Raw genomic sequence first — 24,542 nt, forward strand, 5'->3', positions numbered from 1 at the left:
TCTACTCGATATTTATTTTGTTCACTTCAATTTCACTTTGAATGCTTGGATATTCTCAATGGGTGAATAAAAAAAGGTATAATAAAAAAAAAAAATTACACCGAAGCTTTCTCAGGTTTTTTTTTCACGAAACTGTGTCTCAGGGCTTCTTAACATTTAAAAACCAATTAATGTGTCATACCCGATTAACGGGAAGAAACTCAGCTAACTGACGATACGAACCATTTTTACCGAAACAAACCACAAGTCTCACAAGAAGCGTCTAAATGAGCCCTGAGCGAAAAGATGCTAACACACTTAGCACAGAACTCTAGGTATAAATACCCTTATTACATATCAGATCTGCACAAACAATATATCGATTAGCAAACTGAGATTCCACAGATTCTAGGGGTATAAGTATCATCACTGAGCGATCTGAATTTGCGACAGGGGAAGCAAACACAGACATCACAACACGGAGCTTTACGGAGCAGAAACGGGACTTTGTCTTACCTTAGCTGTTGTTCTGATTAAAAGTTGTGTTCAATGGCATTAAAACAATAAAAACGCTGCTGAAGGTTAATCCATAGGTTAATCCAATGTGTCTGTGTCACTTTGAAATGATTACTGATAATCCATCGTCATATTTATGGCAAAAACTGAGTTTTCATATAGCTGCTACGATAGCTGGGTGATTCTCTGAATCGGGTGCCTTTTGGGTCTTCGCATTTTTGAAGAAAATACCTTAAAATATTGCATTTTTTATCATAACATCTGGTAGAGGACTACTTAAACCTTTGAGAAAACACATTTTCCCACCTCAGGCATACAATCCCAATAATTACTAGGAGTTTCCTTCTTATAAAAAGTTGTTTGGAGTTCAACCCCGTCACAGACAACTTGGAGTCTGTGTGAATATGATTAAAAAAGATATTCAAGTGAATTCTTGTTGAACCTTAATCATCAGAAGTCCCTTGTTTAGGATCACCTATGTTAAGTCGATTTTTTCTAGACCATTAGTAGACCATTTGACTGCAAAAGGAGATCATTAGAACTTTATCCAACATCGGCCTTCAAATGTTATCAAAAATATAATTTTGTCTGATTATCTTGTACATTGTAAACATAATACAACACTTCAAAGTTCATATAAAGTTCATATCACTAAAATATTAATACAAACCTATTAAATAACAGGGTTGAACTCAGCATGACGGGGTTGAATATGATAACAGGGTTGAAAGGACAACACATTTTTCTATATGGTATGGATTTATTTAGCCGAGTAATTAATGATAATGCATTCAATTAAATGGAAATTCAATTGAATTACAGCTGAACTATCAAAACATTTGATACAACATGAAGTATTTAAAATCACATTTAAAAAAACGTCAAGCACAAATTCATCAAAAACATGAATGGAATGAATCAGTCCATATGGTCAGCAGTAACAACAATTCCTAATAAAATGTGCAATGTAAAATTACATTTAAAAAACATCAAGCACAAATTCATCAAAAACAGGAATGGAATGAATCAGTCCATATGGTCAGCAGTAACAACAATTCCTAATAGAGTGGCGAAGTCCCTCCCCTTCCGGTTGAGCCCCATGGGACCTTATTTCGGAAAAGTTATGCATTGAAGTCAATGGAGAGAGAAAGATTATCTTTCGATCCCGTTTGAATTGTGCCACGAATTACACATATGATGTTTGTCAATTTAAAAGATAATTTTGCAAGTCAAAAAAAAAAAAATGTGCCGTAAAACTGTGAAGTAACACATTTGTTTGTGTGAAACGCTAAATGAACTACATCTCTCGTCAACCACATACGTCACCAAGATGGCCGTCACTACTGTCTTGTCAACAAACGATTGACTATCACCACAATGAAACACGTCCTGAAGAATGTCATGCAAAGCCTGCCTTCCTTTGATTCTCTCTGAACTGCCTGGTCGTTTTAATGTTTAATGTCAACCATTTGTGCAGATAGCATGAAGTAGAAAAGATCGCCGATGCTGACGTTAGCGTTAGCATTTCTCCCCCGGAATTAAATGGTGTATTATAGAATGATCACACCGGTGACAGTACTATTCAAAGGGTTCACGAAATATGACTACTACTCTTACTGTTTAACATTTTGGGTTACTTAATGTTACTTCATGTTAAGGCTAATAAAAATGACAAGGCTGTAATGCTAACTAACGTGCTAGCTACTAGCTAGGTAGCTAACTTGATCAAGCCACTCCTGGTCGTTTCATCAGACGGGAAGCAAAAGAACGAGCAAGACCCATTGCTGGTATAATAACAACCTGGTACTAAGCACACAGGCATATTGTTAAAGTTATCTTATCTTAGCCAGCGCCATATAGATAGATTATATCTATATTGCGCTGATCTTAGCTATCTGAATGGTGGAGGTAAACAATTGTGACATCACTTACGCGACTCTGGGATTTGTAGTCTTTCTAGTTACGTATTTTTCATAGTCTTATATTTCAACAGTTTTACGACAAACTGTGACTTTTTTGACATGGAAATGATTTTTTAAGATTGACAAACATCATATGTGTAATTCATGGCACAATTCAAACGGGATCGAAAGATAAGTTTTCTCTCCCCATTGACTTCAATGCATAACTTTTCCGGAATAAGGTCCCATACCCCGGAAGTAAGTGGGAGGGACTTCGCCACTCTATAGAGTGGCGAAGTCACGCCCATCTACTTCCGGTCCATGGGACCTTATTTCGGGAAAATAATGTATTGAAGTCAATGGAGAGAGAAAACTTATCTTTCGATCCCGTTTGAATTGTGCCATGAATTACACATATGATGTTTGTCAATCTTACAAAATAATTTCCATGTCAAAAAAGTCACAGTTTGTCCTAAAACTGTTGAAATATAAGACTATGAAAAATACGTAACTAGAAAGACTACAAATCCCAGAGTCGCGTAAGTGATGTCACAATTGTTTTCCTCCACTAAGAGATAGCTAAGATCAGCGCCATATATAATCTATCTATATGGCGCTGGCTAAGATAAGATAACTTTAACAAGATGCCTGTGTGCTTAGTACCAGGTTGTTATTATACCAGCAATGGGTCTTGCTCGTTCTTTCGCTTCCCGTCTGATGAAAGGACCAGGAGTGTCTGGATCAAGCTAGCTAGTAGCTAGCACGTTAGTTAGCATTACAGCCTTGTAATTTTTATTAGCCTTAACATGAAGTAACATTAAGTAACCCAAAATGTTAAACAGTAAGAGTAGTAGTCATATTTCGTGAACCCTTTGAAGAGTACTGTCACCGGTGTGATAATTCTATAATACACAATTTAAGCCCGGGGGAGAAATGCTAACGCTAACGCTAGCATCGACGATCTTCTCTACTTCATGCTATCTGCACAAATGGTTGACATTAAACATTAAAACGACCAGGCAGTTCAGAGAGAATCAAAGGAAGGCAGGCAGGCAGCTTTGCATGACATTCTTCAGGATGTGTTTCATTGTGGTGATAGTGAGGGTAGTCAATCGTTTTGTTGACAAGACAGTAGTGACGGCCATCTTGGTGACGTGTGTGGTTGACCAGAGATGTAGTTCATTGAGCGTTTCACACAAACAAATGTGTTACTTCACAGTTTTACGACACATTCTTTTTTTTTTTACTTGCAAAATTATCTTTTAAATTGACAAACATCATATGTGTAATTCGTGGCACAATTCAAACGGGATCGAAAGATAATCTTTCACTCTCCATTGACTTCGATACATAATTTTTCCGAAATAAGGTCCCATGGAGGTCCACCGGAAGGGGAGGGACTTCGCCACTCTATAAAATGTATAATGTAAAATGTAACTCATTTTGATTACTAATTTGGCTACTAATATTCAGTACATAACTTTGAACTCTGAATATTTGTTTGTGAAGTGTTGCTTCATCCTTTATTCAGAAAGCCTGGCCCACACTTCTTTCTCAATTTCCATGTGTCGTGATGTCACAGGCTTAGGGGGTGGGATGAGCTCAAGCACATCATCAAACATATACCACAGCACATCCTCACGAACAGGCCAAAAGAACCTGTTTGGTCCGACACGATGCATGCATTTGACTTGAACTTGTGTTTCATCCACGGCTAGGATTATTCCTGGATACAAATCCTTATCGTATGTGAGCACACACCATTGCCCCAGCACCTCTGTGTCTTCCCATTGGATTTGCGTTGGCCTCTGTGACACTATCACTGGCAACTTCTTGAGAAAGCTGAAATGCTGTGTATTCCAACATTCACAGTGTAACTGCTTTTGGGTAGAGCACATACAGCTAACATCACGAGATACTATCTCTCCTGGGGCGAGAGTTACCAGCTGATGGATTTGCATGGTTCCTGGGACTGCTGTTAGGTTTGATGGCATCCTCTCAAGTGCCTGCTCAACTGTTTCACTGTTGACAAAGAACAACTTAATGGGAATTGAAGAGCTCACGTGCATCTTTGATGTCCTGACCATGGCTTATTAGCATGTCAGCAGTCCTCTTCAAGGCTGCACCAACACCATCTGGTGCTCCCTTACCATGGCTGGCCTCAAAGAAATTCCAAGTCCCTGCATGAAGGCCTCTTTTCCTCAGCTCAGTGCTAAAAAGAAAAAAATGGCTCTTCTGCTTGTACTGGGTACAAGGACCATCACTAAAAAAAGTGTACCACAGAAACATCTGGGTATGTTGCCTGCACATGATCCAGTACAGGGTTTAGATGCTCCCATATATATGTATATATATATATATGTCAGAAAAATCTACGTGAATTAGGCATTCATCAGTGGCCATGCTCTTCCTTAGCTCACGGTAGTAGGCATACTGCTGCCTAATATTAAAAGAATGGTTCTTGAACTTGCTCAGGAGTGTTTGGAACTGCTCAGCAAGTTGCTCCTGGGTGCCCTCAACAATCTGTTTAACAGTTATCTTCACTGTTGGCCCCTCCTGGTCATTCATTGTTGCCTTATCTTCTGTCCCCCACTGAGTATAGGACACCCTTTCTGCACTGTCATGTACTTGAGAGTGGAACTGTTTTGTCTCTGCAGTGTTCACACTCCCCATACATACAGTCCTTTCTAGCAGTATCACAGCACACAATTTTAGTGAGCGCCTCAAGATTTGAGGTCGCAATCAACTTCAACTGACTAAGCTTTTCTGCCAGAAAGCTAAGATTCTCGTGCAGTTTGCACATGCTCGTGTTACGGTCAGACAGGGACGGGTACACAACCCAAAAGGGACGTTGGCGGCAAAATGCAGGGTATGAGATCCTCACATTGTTCTCTGCCAGAAATCTTCTGTGGAGGTTTCTTATTGTGTCTACAAGGAACCTTTTTTTCATCTTTACCTTGTTTCTTGTAATGGTTTGTTTTCTTCCTGTAGTTATCCTGCTGACATAATCTCTTGTTAAGAAGGTCTTTACATTGTTCTCCATAGATGCATCTGCATACCTGTTGACAGGCTTTCTGGTAAATTTGCTTAGGCTTTTAGTGTTCAAAAGGTTTCTGCGTTTTTTTTAAACCCCCATTGCATGTTCTAACCATCTCTGCAGCCTATACTTTTTGACAATCTTTCCCACAGTAACCTTAGCTATGATTTGCTTATCTCTTTCATTTCTGGCCCTTTGGTATTTTCTTTTGATGTCAGCAACAAGGGCTTCATGGAGAAGTAACGTTTTTCTGACCCTGCTGTTCACAGTACAATTCTTGACCAGTTCACGGACTTTGGATCTTGGAGATTCATTATGTGTTGCTGATCGCTGGAACCTCTTTTTGTTCAAGGTTCAAGGTTCTTTATTGTCAATCTGACATAGCTACAGTTGTAAGTACTTTTCTTTAAGTTGTTTCTCCTTTCTCAGTGAATGTTTGAGTTGTTCTATGTCTTCACGCAGTTTGTTTCTTGATCTTGCTTGTTGCCCTCCAAACGTTGCCTAAAACAAAACCAGGCAATACATAATTAGCAAAACTCCAGCCCATATAAACATCTAACATGGACAAACTACTATAAACACTTGCATTGACCACACACACACACACACACACACACACACACACACACACACACACACACACACACACACACACACACACACACACACACACACACACACACACACACACACACACACACACACACACACACACACACACACACACACACACACACACACACACACACACACACACACACACACACCTAAAAACATATTTCCCTGACCTTGAGGACTCAGATCTGGGCTGCACTGCATGCTGAATATTAGGACTTTGAGGAGGAGTGTTGATATTGCTGAAAGCTTCCCTTTCTTTCTGTCTTCTTTTAGCTTTCCTCCACATCTTACGCTTCTGTCATTTAGCTCTGTCACTCAGATCACTGATAGTTTTCTTTCTCCCCTCCTCAGTATTCCTTTTCCACCTCTTGCGCTCACTCCTGAGATAATTCTCCCTCCTATCTGGGTCTGCATTCCTTCTTGCCCTGTACTCTCTTTGCCTCTCTGCAGCTGTTTTTCCCATTGTGATGTCTGAAAATATTAAACATTAAAAAAACATTAAGAATGATACAGACATTACCATTTAGTCATCTAAGAAATGTCAAACATTCAACCCTGTCACAACAGTTCAACCCTGTTATAATAAGAAATGTGACAGGGTTGAATATGACGGGGTTGAAGTTCTTGACAAAAAGTAGCCATGAGACCTTGTTTAGCTAAGACATAGCACCACATGGAATTTAAGGACATCATAAAATGGTAGTATTTTGCACAACTATTGCTTAATTTTTCCTAAAGAAATGTTTACTATAATTAATTCATACAACAGAGATGAAATGTTGAGCTTGACAATCTCAATCTGACATTAAAAAAATGAAATATAGGTAAGAAAAGATACTGACACTTGCCTTTCTTTGCTACCTTTTCCTCAATAGACTTCTGTGATGTCACTCCCTCAATGCAGATGTCACATGGACTGATCCATTATTTTAATAGGGGGGTAAAATGTATGGCGTGGCGGGGTTGAACCAAACTCTGGGACGTGTGTCAATAGAGAGGCGAAGTCCCGCCCATCTCATTATAAGTTTGTCGTAAAACTGTTGAAATATAAGACTATGAAAAATACGCAACTAGAAGGACTAAAATCCCAGAGTCGCGTAAGTGATGTCATAACTGATGTCATAATTGTTTTCCTCCACTAAATATAAGAGATAGCTAAGATAAGATAACTTTAACAAGATGCCTGTGTGCTTAGTACCAGCAGGTTGTAATCATACCAGCAATGGGTCTTGCTCGTTCTTTCGCTTCCCGTCTGATGAAAGGACCAGGAGTGGCTGGATCAAGTTAGCTACCTAGCTAGTAGCAAGCACGTTAGTTAGCATTACAGCCTTAGCCTTGTAATTTTTATTAGCCTTAACATGAAGTAACCCAAAATGTTAAACAGTAAGAGTAGTAGTCATATTTCGTGAACCCTTTGAAGAGTACTGTCACACCGGTGAGATCATTCTATAATACACCGTTTAAGCCCGGATGCCCCCGGGGGAGACATGCTAACGCTACATTAGCATCGGCGATCTTTTCTACTTCATGCTATCTGCACAAATGGTTAACATTGAACATTAAAAAGATCAGGCAGTTCAGGGAGAATCGAAGGAAGGCAGGCAGGCAGGCAGGCAGCTTTCCATGACATTCTTCTGGACGTGTTTCATTGTGGTGATAGTGAGGGTAGTCAATCCCTTTTTTGGCAAGACAGTAGTGACGGCCATCTTGGTGACGTGTGTTGTTGTGCGAGACCAGAGATGTAGTTCATTGAGCGGTTTCACACAAAAAAAGTCTTACTTCACAGCAAAACATTTTTGTTTTAACTTGCAAAATTATCTTTTAAATTGACAAACATCATGTGTAATTCGTGGCACAATTCAAACGGGATCGAAAGATAATCTTTCTCTCTCCATTGACTTCAATACATAATTTTTCCGAAATAAGGTCCCATGGAGGTCCACCGGAAAGGGAGGGACTTAGCCACTCTATAGGGCAATTTCATAGATAATTCATGTATTTTAATAATTCTAATTATTATAAAACAAAAACAAAATATATATATTTAGTTTTACATTGTAATGCAAAAACACCCTGTTTCTTTAATTCAGTGCTTTAACCTGTTAAGCACCAAGCCTGTTTTTCATGTTTCAGGCTCGAAAATGACATGCCCAAAACAAATGACTACAACTTAACTTCTAAACGGGTTATATGAATAATTTATTTTATCAAAGCAAGGTTACATCTGTGAGTTGGATGTAGAAGTGTCAGAATCAATATAAATGTTTTTTATTTTAAAGAAAATTCTGATTTTACATAGTAAAAAAACTGTAAATTATAGTGTCCGTCCAAAATTTATTTTTTACAGATAGTGAAAACTACCCTTGGATGATGGGTTAGTAGACTAAAAGCTTTAGGAATCCAAAGTACAACATATAATAAGTACCCTGTATCAAGATTGATGCAAAACAAGTGACATTTGACCTTTTTAGAGAGGTTTAGCCAAAACCACCCCACCTCTGAGGTGATTAGGGTGAAAATGTTTTTTTTTCCATATCTCTGGCCCCCCTTGGTCGATTTGGATGGTTGACACCTCTTTCTGACCGTTAGAGCCAATAGAATCGAAGGGGGAGGCCCCCAAACACACACGTTGTGAAGAGAAAAGGTGGGGGCTGCGCGCATGTAATTTTGCATCAGAGTGGACCTATCTCTAGCTCTGGCATTTGGAAACGAAAAAGCAGTTTTATTGCTTATGGATTATCAGAAATAATTTCAAAGAGGGCACAGATACATTGGATGAACCTATGGATTAACTGCAGCATCATTTTTGTATCGTTTTAATGCCATTGAAGACCAGTTTTGACCAAGGTAAGCCATGTTAGCGTTTCTAGCTACCTAGCTCCACATGTTATGATGTACGCTTTCGTTTATAGCGTCGCAAATGTTTATCACTGAGTGTTGAGGTGGGCACCCCTAGATTCAGTGTCTCCAGGACACCAAAAACGAGTGGTTGGCTGTGCATCTAGGATAAGTAATAAGGGAGTTATTGTGAGTTTAAGTGCCGTTTTAGGTTACATTTTTTCGCTCGTGGCTAATTCAGAGGCTGAGTGTTAGCATTGTGGTTTTTTTTTAGATTTAAAAAAAAAAAAAGATCAGTTAGCTGAGTTTCTTCCCGTTACATGGATATAAAACATTCATAGTTTATTAAATATTAAGATTCCTTAGACGTTGTTTCCTGCAAATGACGCGTTTATCCGCCCGGTACCGGGCGGATGGTGCGTAACAGGTTAAAATATATTTTGTAGTTTCCTTTCATTTAAAATCTTTGAAGTAAGCTTGGGGGACTCAAAGGGCACCCGATTCAGAGAATCACCCAGCTACTAGAGCAGGGGTAGCCAACACGGTGCCCGCGGGCACTTAGTCGCCCGCAGGGGCAACGTGAGTCGCCCGCGGGGCATGTTCTAAAAATAGCTCGCCAAGCAAATCCAAAATGTATAAAATACACAAAACAAAAAAGGAAATATAATTAAAAGAATCTACCCTATGCATAAACGAAACCTAAATAATAGCGAACTCTATCTACTTACTACAACTCTATATCTATCTAACACCCCTCCTCCCCCCACCCCCACAATGAATATCGACCAATCACGTGCTTGATTTGCGGGACCAGCGTTGCAGTCGGGAAGAAAAGCAATGTGGCACCTCCCCGCTGATTTTCCTTCTGGCAGAATCTACACAACACCAGTGTTGCCAACTTGGCGACTTTCTCGTTAAATTCGGCGGCTTTCCAAACCCTCCGGCTACTTATTTTTGTCAAAAGCGACTAACGACTAATTTAACGACTTGTAATGGTGTTATTAGGGACTTTTCTGGTGTTTGGAGACTCAAATATTGTTCAGCAGTTAACGAGCCGCAGGTGCTGCCGTGAGCCCCTCTGCCCTCCCATAGTACTCACAGGCGCTCAGACTCACAGTTGCCTCCCGCAGCAGCTCAGCTGCAGTCAGAGCAGAGAGGAGACAGCCACACTCTCCCGCGTCGAGACGGCAAATGAATTGCGCATGAGCGGGATTTAAATGTAAATGTAAATGTTTCTTCACTGTCACACTCAGTGGCGGCGCCAGAGCATTTTTGTTGGGTAATCTATGGTAGGGCTAACCCATACAGTGGTGGTGCTCAAGTCAGTATTTGCAATGTAATTACATACACGCTATATCGCCCCCCTTGACAGTGAAACGCCACGCGTGAGGTTTAGATTATTTCCCTGTCTCAATCAAAATGGAACTGTATGAAATAAAACGGCACATTTGTCTTGTAGTAAATAAAAAGGGATCACTGTGAACGTGACGTATGATAGTACACGTTGAAGATCCAATGGGGATACTGAATGGCGGTTTCGATTGATCTCAATCAATAAGGCATGACGCAGATCCAACGTTGCGTTGCTCTGATTGGCTGTAGGTCTATTCAAATTGCATTCGGAGGCATTTTGATCTGACCGCGCTGATATTATAACGCCAGAGAATTTCCACACCTTTAGTGTATAAAACTCCCCCACTACTTAGACTATTCATTGCACCCCTCTTATAGCATAAGCCCGAATGGTCTCAACCATATTGCATCAGTAACGTGCACTTGTTGTTACAGCAGGATCAGTTTGTGTGCTGTGGACACGACCCGTATATTTTCGCAATCCGTGTTCTCAACATTTAGCATTTCGCTTATTATTTAATTGAATTTGCATCACTTTTCATGGTGGGGCTAAGCCATTTCTTGGTATGGCTGTAGCCTACCCCAGCCATACCCTGGCGCCGCCACTGGTCACACTATAATAAATAACTGCCTTTGCTTTGCTTTGACTCACACAGCCTCAGTCACTTAATCACCTCGTCCACTGTGTGTGTGCCTCTGTGACAAGCTAAACATCCACGTAGGTCATCATGTCACAGTCTAAACTGTAGCCTATTCACAAAAGTACAGAAAGGAGTGGGAATCAAACCCTGAGTTTAAAGGATGGTTGAAGCCATTTATTGGAGATGACACACGGGCATACTATACTGCCTTTATTGTAAGGGAGATTTCTACTAAAAACTACTAAAACAATTTCTACTTTCTACTTTTTCTAATAGAGACATTTCTGATCTACTGTCGTCTGGATTTACTCTGGTGGTTTCAAGTTTTGATCCTTGAAGGGGGTGGAACGTTTTTTTACCGCCATTACATGATATGCAAATTAGGCGATGACGTCATTTAGGGACTTTTGGCGACTTTTCGGACAGCCAATAGCTACTTTCCTTACTATGGAGTTGGCAACACTGCACAACACATCAGACCCATTGAACAGCCTATCATGCCAGCCTATACAACACATGAGGGGCAGAGTTTTACTCTGTGTGTTGCAACTTGCATATATATTTATTGCACTTGACGCACGGTGTAATTTCCACCTGGGACAGGGGGGAAATGTCCCCCGCTCTTTTCGAAATCCCGTTTGTGTCCCCCCACTTTACAAATATGTTTATTTTTATTTTTTAACGCAAGCCGTCATCGCCACGGAGGAGCACACAGTCTCTGTGAGAGCGAGCGAGCGAGCGAGAGAGAGAGAGAGAGAGAACCTTTATCTATTTAATATAGATAAAGTAAGAAATCATTCCAATGTGTACTATAGGACAGTAAAAAAAACAGTTTGAAAGGGGAGTGATTAGTAAAATAAGCATAAATAGAAAGAAAGAATGCTAACTAGGTAACATAAGATAAGAATAAACCAGTTTAAATGATTTGTTATTGGTTGTGATCATATTCTAAAGATGTTTGGATTATTGAAAAGTATACAGCTCCCTTTCATCTGAGTGTTGAGAGCTGTATCCATCAATTCATGTTGTGCTCAAAGTGCTCCAGATTGATGCATTTCACTTCAACATTTAAAAATAATCTTCCTGGGGGTGCATGCCCCCGGACCCCCCTAGAGGAGGTGAGGCCCGTCCACCCCCAAATAAAGCAGGTTAAAATAATTAAATTGCATACATGTTCTTTTAGTAAACACTGTAAACGGGTCCCACAGACCCAAACAGCACACAAAGGTTAAAGGTCAGCATATCATCATGTTAAAATGTGCTAAATATATACACTGCAAAAAACTAAAGAAAGAGGAGTAAAAGTAGCCCCCGACTTGTTTTATTTTTTGAAAGTAGCCCTCACCCTAAAAAAGGTTGGTGACCCCTGTACTAGAGTGTATGACAGCTTCCGGTTCCGGGGAATTCTGGCTACGCATCACTCATTCACCAATGGGTAATGTTTAGATGGATTTTAGGAACTTCCCCTCGATTCTATTGGCTCTAACGGTTAACCTCTTAAGCACGGCGGTCCCCCCATTGGACCCCTCCCACCGTTTTTTTTTCGAGATAATGTCTCAGGGCTTCTTAACATTTATGAAACTATTAATGTGTAGCACCAGATTAACGGGAAGAATCTCAGCTAACTGAAGATATGAACCATTTTTACCAAAACAAAACACAAGTCTCATAAGAAGCGTCTAAATGACCCCTGAGCGAAAATATTCTAACGCACTGCGGCACACAATTCAAGATAAAGATACCCTTATTACTTATCGTAGCTGCACATACAATATAGCCGATTAAAGCTGAGACTCCACTGATTATTTAGGTATAGTATCATCACTGAGCGATCCGAACTTGCGACAGGGGAAGCAAACACAGACATCACAACACGTACCTTTACGGAGCTTTTACGGCAGATCGTCTCACCGTAGCTGTCAATTCAACCCAGTCTCACGGCATTTCATGTTATAGTCACGAAATGTATTTAATCTATTGATTCGTGTTCACCAACACGATTTTCACATTTTTTTCGTGTCACACAGAACGATTTTAAATGCAATGTATTTCTATTGGTAGTATGTTTCGTGCCTGCAACACGTCTTTTTGTCCGGTCGGGTCTTGGAATACCAGAAGCTGTGTGGTTCATAAAAACATGTTCTTACTCAATATCTTACCCTAAGCCTAACCCTATCCCTTTTATTTTAAATTGTATAATGTCTGAGTTTTTTTGTCGTCAGTGAGGAAAAGAAATGGAGCTCAGAGCCTCAGAATACTGAAATCTGTATTTTATGTCATATTTTTTTCCTTCTAATTTGTTATTATTTGGTGCAGGCACGAAACATACTACCAATATAAATACATTGCTTTTAAAATCGTTCTGTGTGACATGAAAATAATGGCGAAATCGTGTTGGTGAACACGAATCAATAGACAGGGATGCAAACTCATCAGGTATGAAAAAGGTGACAAGGATCCGAGCCCCCCGACCCCACGGAATATCGGCTTTAAAATGAGGAATAACAGATGATGTTAGCAGTCAGAACAACTAAAGCAGTTAATAATAACAGAAACGCCAAAGAGTCACATCTAATAGAAATGTATAAAAGCATTTATTTGAATTGTGTAGCAGTCAGTTTATAATTTTTGGCAGCACTGTTGAGCATTTTGAAAATATATTTTCATGCCTCTGTGCAAGGCTTAGTCTTTCTATCTGTATAGCCAGTGGTGTAAAGTAACTAAGTTCATAAACTCAACAAGTACTATACTTGGGTACAATTTTGAGATACTTTATTTAAGTATTTCAATGTGTTGCTACTTTGTTCTTCTTCTCCTCTACAGTTCAGAGGTAAATGGTGTACTTCTACTCCACTACATGTATTTAATACCTTTAGTTACTTTACAGATGTGGATGAATGATGTGAAATATAATCAAGTGTTAAATCAGACTTCCACCTGGAGTAAATTCACAAGCTACCCTGCAGTATACAAAGTCATTCAAACTAGCTGCACCTTTACCAGCTTTGAGAACACTTTCATGATCAATCATTATAAAACATATCATATATATTATTCTGAAATGGACCAATCTGCACAACGACTACTTTTACTGTTGCTACTTTAACTATATTTTGATGAGAATACTTTTCTACTTTTACTTGAGGAACATTTTGAATGCAGGACTTCTACTTTTACTCAAGTACAAGACCTGAGTACTTCTACTTTTACTCAAGTACAAGACCTGAGTACTTCTACTTTTACTCAAGTACAAGATCTGAGTACTTCTACTTTTACGAACAAGACCTGAGTACTTCTACTTTTCATTTCATTTCATTTCAAACCTTTATTTATCCAGGTTGTATCCCATTGAGATCATTGACCTCTTTTTCAAGGGAGACCTGCTCAAGTAGGTTCCACATGAAACATTAAAAACATAAACAGAACAACAAAGGGACATCATACAGTAGCATTACAGGGATTACAATTTACATACTATCGACACGCACAGGTACCAACAGCTTCCGATTCAGTAGCATCCAACCGAGCTTTAAAAACATTTAGTGGCACCAGATTGCTCAGTTTCCATTTTAATTGCAGACTATTCTGCTCTAGTACAAGATCTGAGTACTTCTACTTTTACTCTAGTACAAGATCTGAGTGCTTCTACTTTTACTCAAGTACAAGATATATACTTATACCACCTCCGTTTATAGCCTATGAAAAAAACTATTTGAAAACGAAGGCTAAAGCTAACGTTAGCAGATAGTGACAATGTATGCTAGTTAGCTAGCTCAACGATAATATTGCGACAGGAACACTTTTCAGTGCACATCACGCTCTGCCGCTCCAACAGGGAGCTCTGCTCTGAACACCTGAACGGCCCGTTCTAACAGCTGTTCACCAGCGGTCCAGTCTGTGCCACAGTGACTCCGGACCGCACAGTTAATATTAACGAACGCACCCGTAGGTAATGTAGCTGCTGAAGCTAGACCCTCATCCCGGAGCAGCAGAGTCTTATTATACATCCATGAGCAGAGCCGACAGGCAGGAAGACTCGAGCACACAGCTCGCGCTTCATTATAATATATAAAAAAAGAACACCATGCGTGTCATGATGGCACATAACAGCTCGCGGCCGCAGATTACTCTGGGTCCCAGACCCCCCCCATACCCCAAAAATATTTTTATTGCAGATCTACATGAATCACACAAACTACCTATTTTGGATTCAAAATGGCGAATTTCGCCGAAAGGTGACAAGTTTGCATCCCTGAATAGATTAATTTCGAGACTATAACACGAAATGCCGTGAGACTGTGTTGATCAATTAGGTCAAAAGACGTGTTCAATGGCATTAAAACGAAGAAAAAAAAATGCTACAACTGTTGATCCATAGGTTGATAATGTACCTGTGCCTTTGAAGAAATTATTTATAATCCATAATTCCATTTTTTATGTAAAAATCGGAGCGGAAAAGTTAGCTGCTAATGGTAGCCACCAGAGTGTATGCAGCTTCCGGTTTTGGTAACGCGTCACTCTCACTCCTTATTTGTTAACGTTTTGGTGTGTATATATAACCTTCCCTCGATTCCATTGGCTCTAGCGGTTATAAAGAGATTTCATTCATCAAAATCGAGCAAGGGGGGGCCGGAGATAGGTCAAATCCACCCAAATGACCCCAGAAGTGGGGTTTTTTGGCTAAATCTCTCTAAAAAGGTCAAATGTCACTTGTTTTGCATCAATCTTGATACAGGGTACTTATTATATGTTGTACTTTGGATTCCTAAAGCTTTTAGTCTACTAACCCATCATCCAAGGGTAGTTTTCACTATAAGTAAAAAAGAATTTTTGGACGGACACTATAATTTACAGTTTTTTTACTATGTAAAATCTGAATTTTCTTTAAAATAAAAAACATCTATATTGATTCTGACTTTTCTACATCCAACTCACAGGTTTATCATTACTTTGAGAATAAAAATTATTAATTTAACCCTTTTAGAAGGGAAGATATGGTCATTTGTTCTGGGAATGTCATTTTCGAGTGTGAGACCTGAAAAACAGGCTCAGGGCTTAAGAGGTTAAACTTTTCTGCATTTTATAAGGCAATATATACTTTTTTGTTTTTGTCTGTAGGCTACTTAGGTTATTAAAGAGTTATTGTGTCAAAATATAGGAAATGTATTAATATTTTATTGTATAATCGGTACAGGAAATGACATAATTCAGAGCACCACCTATTGGCCAAAGACCGCTGCCACCGGCATTGCGATCCATCCTCTGACAAAGTAAGATGTGTCACTAAAGTCTGATGCATGTTTTGCTTAGATTTAATAATTGGGGCTTTTTTTTAAGCCTTTACTCGCATGGTTCATCATACATAATGAACTGTTCTAAGTCTGAGAAATGCTTTCGCCATAATCAGCAAAGCAACATTAATGTGAAATTATTCTTGCGGGCGGCTAGCTAGCTCACGTTCAACATAAGCTTAAACTAGTTTAGCTACATTTATATCAGCTCATAAGTGGTGTGTGAAAAATATTTGTCTTAATTACGGCTACATACGTCGGTGTTAAAGTGTGAGTTATACGTTATCTTAATCGCTTTTGTTTTACACATGACAGTACTAACGCTGCCGAGCCGACATTTTAATATATGTTTGGGGGGGAGGGGCATAGTCCATGTGCACGTCCATGTGCTTGTTACGCGCCTGAAACAGGAAACACGTAAATGAACTCACTCAGTCTGTCTAAAGTAGTTAAACCGTCACAATGTGCATTTAAAAAAGCTAGTTTCACTACATAATTCACTTTTTCTGTTCTCTCCTGCAGCTCCTGTACCCACACCACAAACCCATACACTGATCTACACCATCATAAAACCAACGGCACTTTTAAGAGCCAAACTCAACCTATCTCTCTGTCTATCTACCTAGCTTTCTTATAGTTATTGTCTCTATCTTTTTCTATCATTCATTATCTATTTCTTCATCTATCTATGAAGTTGTAGGTGAAATTGTTATTTAGATTAAGCTATTGTTGTTATTATTATTTACCTATTGGAACAATCATTATTCCCAAAAATGCAAGAAGTGCAATTAGGTGTTTTGAGATATTGTAGAAGCATGACTTGTCAACAAGTTACCTACAATAATCTTTTAGGAAAATATCGGAAAACACTCTTGACTTTTATAAATATAAAAGCTGCAAATCTCAGAGAACAAATGTCACTGTGTGTGCTGTGTGCTCTGCATGTGTGACCATTAAAGAGGGTTTCATCCCTCCGATTCGATCTATCTATTTTATTACCTGGCCCCTCCGTGGTGGTAGCCTGTCTCACATCATCCCGCTGGGGCTGCTCCTCCTGCCCCACCTCTATGATGGTGCACTGCTTCACGGGGGGGGTCTTCAGCACCTCCACCTGCACGGTGCTTGTCTCTGGCACCTGGCTCTCTGACGTCCCTGCCTCCTGCCCCACCTCTTTGGTGGTACACTGCATCACGGGGGGGGCCTTCAGCACCTCCACGGTGCTTGTCTCTGGCACCTGGCTCTCTGACGTCCCTGCCTCCTGCCAGTTGTTTTCTGGTTCAGATGGGTCACAGGGTGTGAGGTTCAGCGTGACTGTCTCTTCCTCAGGATCTTCCGCAACCCCCTGGCCAGTGGAGTCCTGTGTCCAACCTGTGCAAGTTAAACAAATGTTGGTCTTGACTTGCTTAAGACAAAGAGGTTAACTCATATATCTAGAAATAAGAAATACAGCGTGCTTAAGGTATGTTTCCAGACAGGGTTAAAAATATACTCGTCATGTCATAGGACTGTGTGGAGTCAAAGTTAATAGCAGTAATAGTGGTATTTATCCAGTCAACCATTTATGGTTTTGTTTTTGCGATATTATTCTTCCGATTTGTGTCTACATTCCATGTGATGTGACATGTCAATTTGTCGGTAGACAACATATAGACGTGTGCATGTATGTTCCCTTACATTATTTACATCCACACATTTTGTTCAGAATTTATGAGACTGACGCAAACGTGTTTTGCATAAGTGTAATCAAATAAGTAGCAAGTCGCTTTGGATAAAAACGTCTGCTAAATGTAATGTAAAGGGACCTCTGGATGCACTGGATAACTGCTTTTGTTTACAACCCGAGAAACATGACCTTAATACAGAACTGCCAAACTGAATATGTGGTCAACTGGGATCGTCTTCATGTATTGTGCTCTTACCATTAACCTCAAAACATTTCTCCCTTTTGGGCGTTGATAAAGGAAACAGTTTAGGAACGGTTTGCTAAAAGGAAATTGCTTAAGGGATGGCTCAAACCTAAACATACATTTCAGTCATCAAACCCAACTACCTTGACATTAACAACTTTACAACTTTCAATTTGTATACAATGAATGCGCAAGTGGTAGCACAATACCCCAAAATGGTTTTTCAAATTCAAGTAAACTTGCCTACCTATTTCCTGATAAATAACAGTTAAATGTCCACAAGTCCCCTCTGCAGAGTAAGCCATGTCTCATTAGGCTACATACTCAGTGTTTAAAAATGTCAAGGTCAAGGTCAAGGTTCTTTATTGTCAATCTGACATAGCTACAGAGTAATTATGCAGTTGAAAATCTTATGTCACAGGCTTCTCCAACAATGCAACATAATAACATAACATAATAACAATAAGAGCATGAGCAATACAAAAATAATAATAGTTATAAAAATGAAATAAAGTTATGATGTGGAATAGTGCAGTATGAGTCTATATACAAGTTATTGGAATGATATATATATATTAGGTATTAGATACATACTACTGAGTAGCAGTTGAATGTTTGAAGTTGTTTCAACAGTTCAATTTTTTAACAGTCTCACTGCCCGCGGGAAGAAACTGTCTCCGAATCTTCTTGTCCTTGCCAGGATGCTGCGGTAACGTCTGCCAGACGGCAACAGAAAGAACAGTTTGTGGCTGGGGTGATGGGGGTCTTTGATAATCCGTAGTGATTTCTTCCTGAGCCGCTGGGAGTAAAGGTCCTCCATGGATGGCAGCTCCGTCCTGGTGATGTGCTGTGCAGTTTTCACCACCCTCTGTAAAGCCTTACGATCGAGGTCGGTGCAGCTGCCGTACCAGGCCGTCATGCTGCCAGTGAGGATACTCTCTATCGTGCACCTGTAGAAGTTGCAGAGTATCCTGGAATCCATTTTGAACCTCCTCAGCCTGCGGAGGAAGAAGAGCCGCTGTCGAGCTTTCTTGGTGATGGTGGTGGTGTGAAGAGACCATGTCAGGTCCTCAGTGATGTGGACCCCAAGGAACCTGAAGCTTTTGACTCTCTCCACCGTAGTCCCATTGATGGCGATGGGGGCGTGTCCCTCTCCCTGCTGCTTCCTGTAGTCCACAATCAGCTCCTTTGTTTTGCTGATGTTGAGATGGAGGTTGTTCTCCTGGCACCAAGATGTCAGGTTTTCGACCTCCTCTCTGTACGCCGTCTCGTCATCGTCTGTGATCTGGCCGATGACGGTCGTGTCATCAGCAAACTTCACGATGGTGTTGGAGCTATGTGTGGCCACGCAGTCGTGGGTGAACAGGGAGTAGAGGAGAGGGCTGAGCACGCAGCCTTGAGGGGCACCGGTGTTGAGAATCAGGGTGGAGGATGTGATATTTCCCACCCGCACTGCCTGGGGTCTGCCCGTCAGGAAGTTCAGGATCCAGTCACAGAGGGCGCTGTTGAGCCCGAGGTCTCTGAGCTTGATGGCCAGCTTGGAGGGCACAATGGTGTTGAATGCTGAACTGTAGTCAATGAACAGCATTCTCACATATGTGTTCCTGTTCTTCGGGTCCAGGTGTGAGAGGGCAGTGTGGAGGGTGAGGGCTATGGCGTCGTCTGTGGACCTGTTTGCTCTGTAGGCAAACTGCAGGGGGTCCAGAGATTCAGGGAGGGAGGAGGTGATGAATAATTTGACTAACCGCTCAAAGCACTTCATTATGATGGAGGTGAGTGCTACTGGGCGGTAGTCGTTGGGGCAGGTGATGATTGTCTTTTTGGGGACAGGAATGATGGTGGAGTGTTTAAGACATGTGGGGACTACAGACTGCAGCAGGGACCTGTTGAAGATGTCTGTGAACACCTCTGCCAGCTGAACTGCACACACCCTGAGAACACGGCCAGGGATGCCATCAGGTCCAGGAGCCTTGTGTGGGTTAACCCTTTTAAAGGATTTACACACATCTGCCCTATTTAAAACAAAAGGGCAGTGTAGCTCCTGGTCCCTCTGTACCTCCACAGCCCGGCTGCTCTCAAAGCGTGCAAAAAAACTGTTTAGCTCATCTGGGAGAGATGCGCACGCAGACACTCCCGCAGCACCCCCCGCTGCTCCTTTGTAGTCAGTCATTGTCCTTAGTCCCGCCCACATATTCCTAGTGTTACAGCCTTTGAAGTCAGATTCCACCTTGTCTTTGTACTGTCTCTTTGCATTTTGAATTGCTCTCCGGAGATCATACCTAGACTTCCTGTACTCCTCCAAATCTCCCGCTGTGTGCGCGAGAGTGCGCGCTTTCAGTTTGCCGCGCACCTCACCGTTTACCCAGGGCTTTTGATTTGGGAATGTCCGTACAGAAACCTTCGGTACCACGTCATCGATGCATTTCCCAATGTAGCAGATGACCGTGTCCGTGTGTGTGTTGATGTTATTGTCCTCAAACACACTCCAATCCGTAGATGCAAAGCAATCCTGCAGTGCTGAATCTGACTCCTCGCTTATTGTATGTAGTTTGCTAAAATAATAAACAGTCAAACGTTGTCCATATCCCTAAATATTTTGCAATTACTTTCAACTTTTGTAAATAGTGACAGTTAACAGGTAGAAAGGATGTGTGTTAGTTGTCTCACAAAAATATAGTTTGCCAAACCCAAATAAATGGCTCGAATGACTGCTTTCTGGCTGTATCAAAGGATAAATACTGGATCAAGTTGTTGTCCCACAAGATTTGGATGGATTGAAAACAGTCGCTGTAAGTTGTTGTTAACTTAACTGACTTTATTAAATGAGTTGATCCAAACTCATTCCATATAACTGTGTTGGCTATAAGGAAATGTTAAGCTCTCCAACGTTTATACTGTCAGGGAGGTAAGGAGTCGTTGACTCAACATGTTTTAGGGGTGAACCATCCCTAGAAGAGTTTAACATTGATACAAACATTTTGTGTACACAATACTGTGAACTGTGAAGATATAGTGCAAGCATCTCACCTTCACAAAGGTACTCATAAAAAGTGCCTATCTTGTTAAGGTAATCCTGGGCATAGGCGGTCAGTGTGCAGCGAGGGGTTAGGATTTCACATTTGACGTCCTTCTTCCTGGTCTCCTTGCCAAGAAGCAGCACTGGTTTAAAGCCAATGGCATGGAGTTTCTCAAGTTGTAATGACAAAATAATATATTTACTGTTTAAAGAAATGGAAAGGAAACAACAACTATATAACTACAACTATAACATTACTGATGACAGCATCTAGTTGTATGCCATTCATAAACCTAGATGCTGAGTGTAGCTTTTGCAGAATAATGTATTTACCAGGAAGGGTTACACAGTAGAAGCAGAAAAATATTTTATAGACAAACACAAAATACAAATAAATCAGTATCCTGAGTCCCAGTTCAAACCCTGATAATCTTAAAGTTAAAGTACAATAAGATACAAATGTGTGACCACTCAACAATTAACAGTTAACACTTACAATGAGTATTGCATAATTAAAAATGTAACACAATCCAAGCATAGCTTGACACTGTTGAAATTGAAATTGCGTGCTGCAATGTAAAACGTTCCCGTATGTTGTGGCTGCAGTCGTAAGAGTAATATAGAGTAGTAACATACAATGATGTAGTCTTATTAAAGGTAGGGTAGGTAAGTTTGAGAAACCGGCTCGAGATACACTTTTTGTTATATTCCATGGAATACTCTTAACATCCCGATAGCAATGAATATCTTAAGTGCTTTGACAAAAAAATCCATTAAAAAAAGTCATCTGTGGAAGCCGTAGTACTGTAAAAAGCAATAATCGTGGCTTGATATTGAGTAAGAACATGTTTTTATGAACCACACAGCTTCCGGTCTTCCACGACCAGACCGGAGAAAAAGACGTGTTGCAGGCACGAAATACATTACCAATAGAAATACATTGCTTTTAAAATCGTTCTGTGTGACACGAAAATAAGGGGATAATCGTGGTGGTGAACACGAATCAATAGATTAAATTACGTGACTATAACACGAAATGCCGTGAGACTGGGTTGGGTGAGGACTTCAGACAACTTCAATTTAAAGCATGCTATAGAGACAAATGCCCTCAGTTTTAGGCTTGATTGAAAGTCATTCCAAGACCAAGGACCATAATAAAAAAAGACTCCTTTTTCCAGCCTCAGGTTGGTTATAAGAGGTTATAAGAGTCGCAAACTGGGGCAAATCTGGCACATATATACAGTGGAAGCTTACCTAAAATGGCTTTATACATTAATAAAAACCAGTGCTGCATCCTACGCATAGTAAGTGAGGACCATCCAGTTGTCCAGCTGGGGCAGGTTATCACCTACACATCAGGGAAGTTGAGGGTTTTTTCCATGCAAAAGGTTACATTTAGATGTTAACAAGCAATAGGCGCATTCACACCAAGTACTTTTCCCACAATAGTTCATGAACTAAAGCAGATCGCGTTCACACCAAAATGAGTTCCTGGGGGTGGATTAGGCAAATGAACCGCTGACGTCACTTCTTCTTCTTCTGCTTTGGGTTTACTGGCAGGCCGCAAACAACTTAACGGCGAGTACAGTAGGTGGCGGTATGCACCTTAAAGTTGCAATCCGCCAAAAAAACGAGAGAAAAAGAAGAAGAAAAACCTCCTGCGTATACTGCCGCGCCCACTTGCTGTAAATGAGGCGTCTGTTTACCTTCCGACCTCAGACATGAGCTTCGTCTGAGTTATTTAAGCAAACACAAATACAGATCGTCGACCAGTCAAATGCAATAGCAATGCTGATTCGGAAGCAAAGGCGGTTAAGAAGGATTGACAAAAGGATTGGACGACGACATGCACGCGCTACGCTACGTGTGAAATTAATAAACTGTGCCAGGTGTGTCATATGCACACTAAATAGGCTCAGCAGCTAACACACCTTTATTATATATCCTCCTGAGAGCAACTGCATCCGTCTGCCATGAACCCTACAGAAACCTACGTGTTAGTTTTGGCCCATAGTGGCCTCCATTTGTGTCGTGTAAAATGGGGGAAATCAAAAGTTAGCAAATCCCCATGTCATGCTCATAAAAACATTTAGTTTTAGGTCAAATAATTATTACACTGCTCTGAAACTCACTACACTAATGTTCCCTTACTATAATTAATTAAAAATATTGAACTCACAACACTGGTAATAACAAACTTAACCATTTCTATTTCTATAAATAAATAGTGCTTGTGTTGGACGCCATTTTGAAATACAATGAAATTATCTTTTTGAAAGCCACAATAAATAAAGCTTCGCCAGTTTATAACCGATGAAACATGATGGTATCAGAATAATCACTTACATGTGATGTATAGGATGCTACACAGGTCACTGTAAAGATAAAGTGTCAGAGGAGAAATAAGCAAGCTTAGTTACATCATGAAATGTAATGAAAAATGTAAGATACAGGCTCCGTTTAATCGCCATGTAGGTTCTCTTTTATTGCACACTCAAGACAATATCAATAACAGCATCACGCTGTCCCAGGTGTGTCGTATGCATGTAAATAGAAGTTAACATTTTCAATATCAAATAAAGTGTCAGTAGTATCAAAACATAAATATATATATATAATAACAATAGGTAGGCTCAGCAGCAGACACACCTTAGTGCAAAGTGAAGTGTCAGTATTAATAACAGTGGCATATATAATCACAATAATACGTGTCTTGCCCAGGGACACAACGACATGCTGACTGCAGTGGGGTTTGAACCTGTGCTCCCCTGATCCGAACACCAACGCACCAGACCACTGCACCACACGCCTCCCAACAAGTCATTGTACAGTTTATCAACGACGACAAGTTTTTCTTAATTTTTTTATTGAAGGCCTGTTGGATTTAATCAGCTCGCTTAGCACTGCCAGAAGCCCAGCCTGAAAGGTATTTTGTTGCTCCACCTGGCGCGCCGACACCTCCACCTGGCGCGTCGCCGAGTCAGCATGGCGCGGCATCACCATGAACAGCTAGTCGTCTGATTCCTGGGCCTTGTGTGAATGCAGCAGCCGTTCGTCGTGCATCTCCTTGGCACGCAGGTCCTCATTCTCCTTGCTGACCATGGCACGGCGGTCCTCCATCACCATGATGGTGTCAAGGAAGCCGTCATCCCGTGCCCGCTTTCCTAAGGAGAAATAAGCAAGATACAAGATCAGTTTAATCGCCTAGTAGGTTGTCAACAGAGACAACATTGGACATGGTGCAGACAGGGACAGTGTACAAAATGCAGGTGTAAAGTAGAAGATAAGATAGCATCAAATAGCTGACGCTCAAAGTGCCCTTATTTATTGTTTTATATTTGTTTAGAGTGCTTAATGTACGCTTGAACTTTGTCCAAAAGTTTTCTTACCGGAAGTCATGTGACCTCTAGCCCGGATGTTTATGAGAGAGTGAAAAGGGCGCTAA

This window comes from Trematomus bernacchii, unplaced genomic scaffold (assembly GCF_902827165.1).
Source record: "Trematomus bernacchii unplaced genomic scaffold, fTreBer1.1, whole genome shotgun sequence".
Lineage (NCBI taxonomy): Eukaryota > Metazoa > Chordata > Actinopteri > Perciformes > Nototheniidae > Trematomus > Trematomus bernacchii.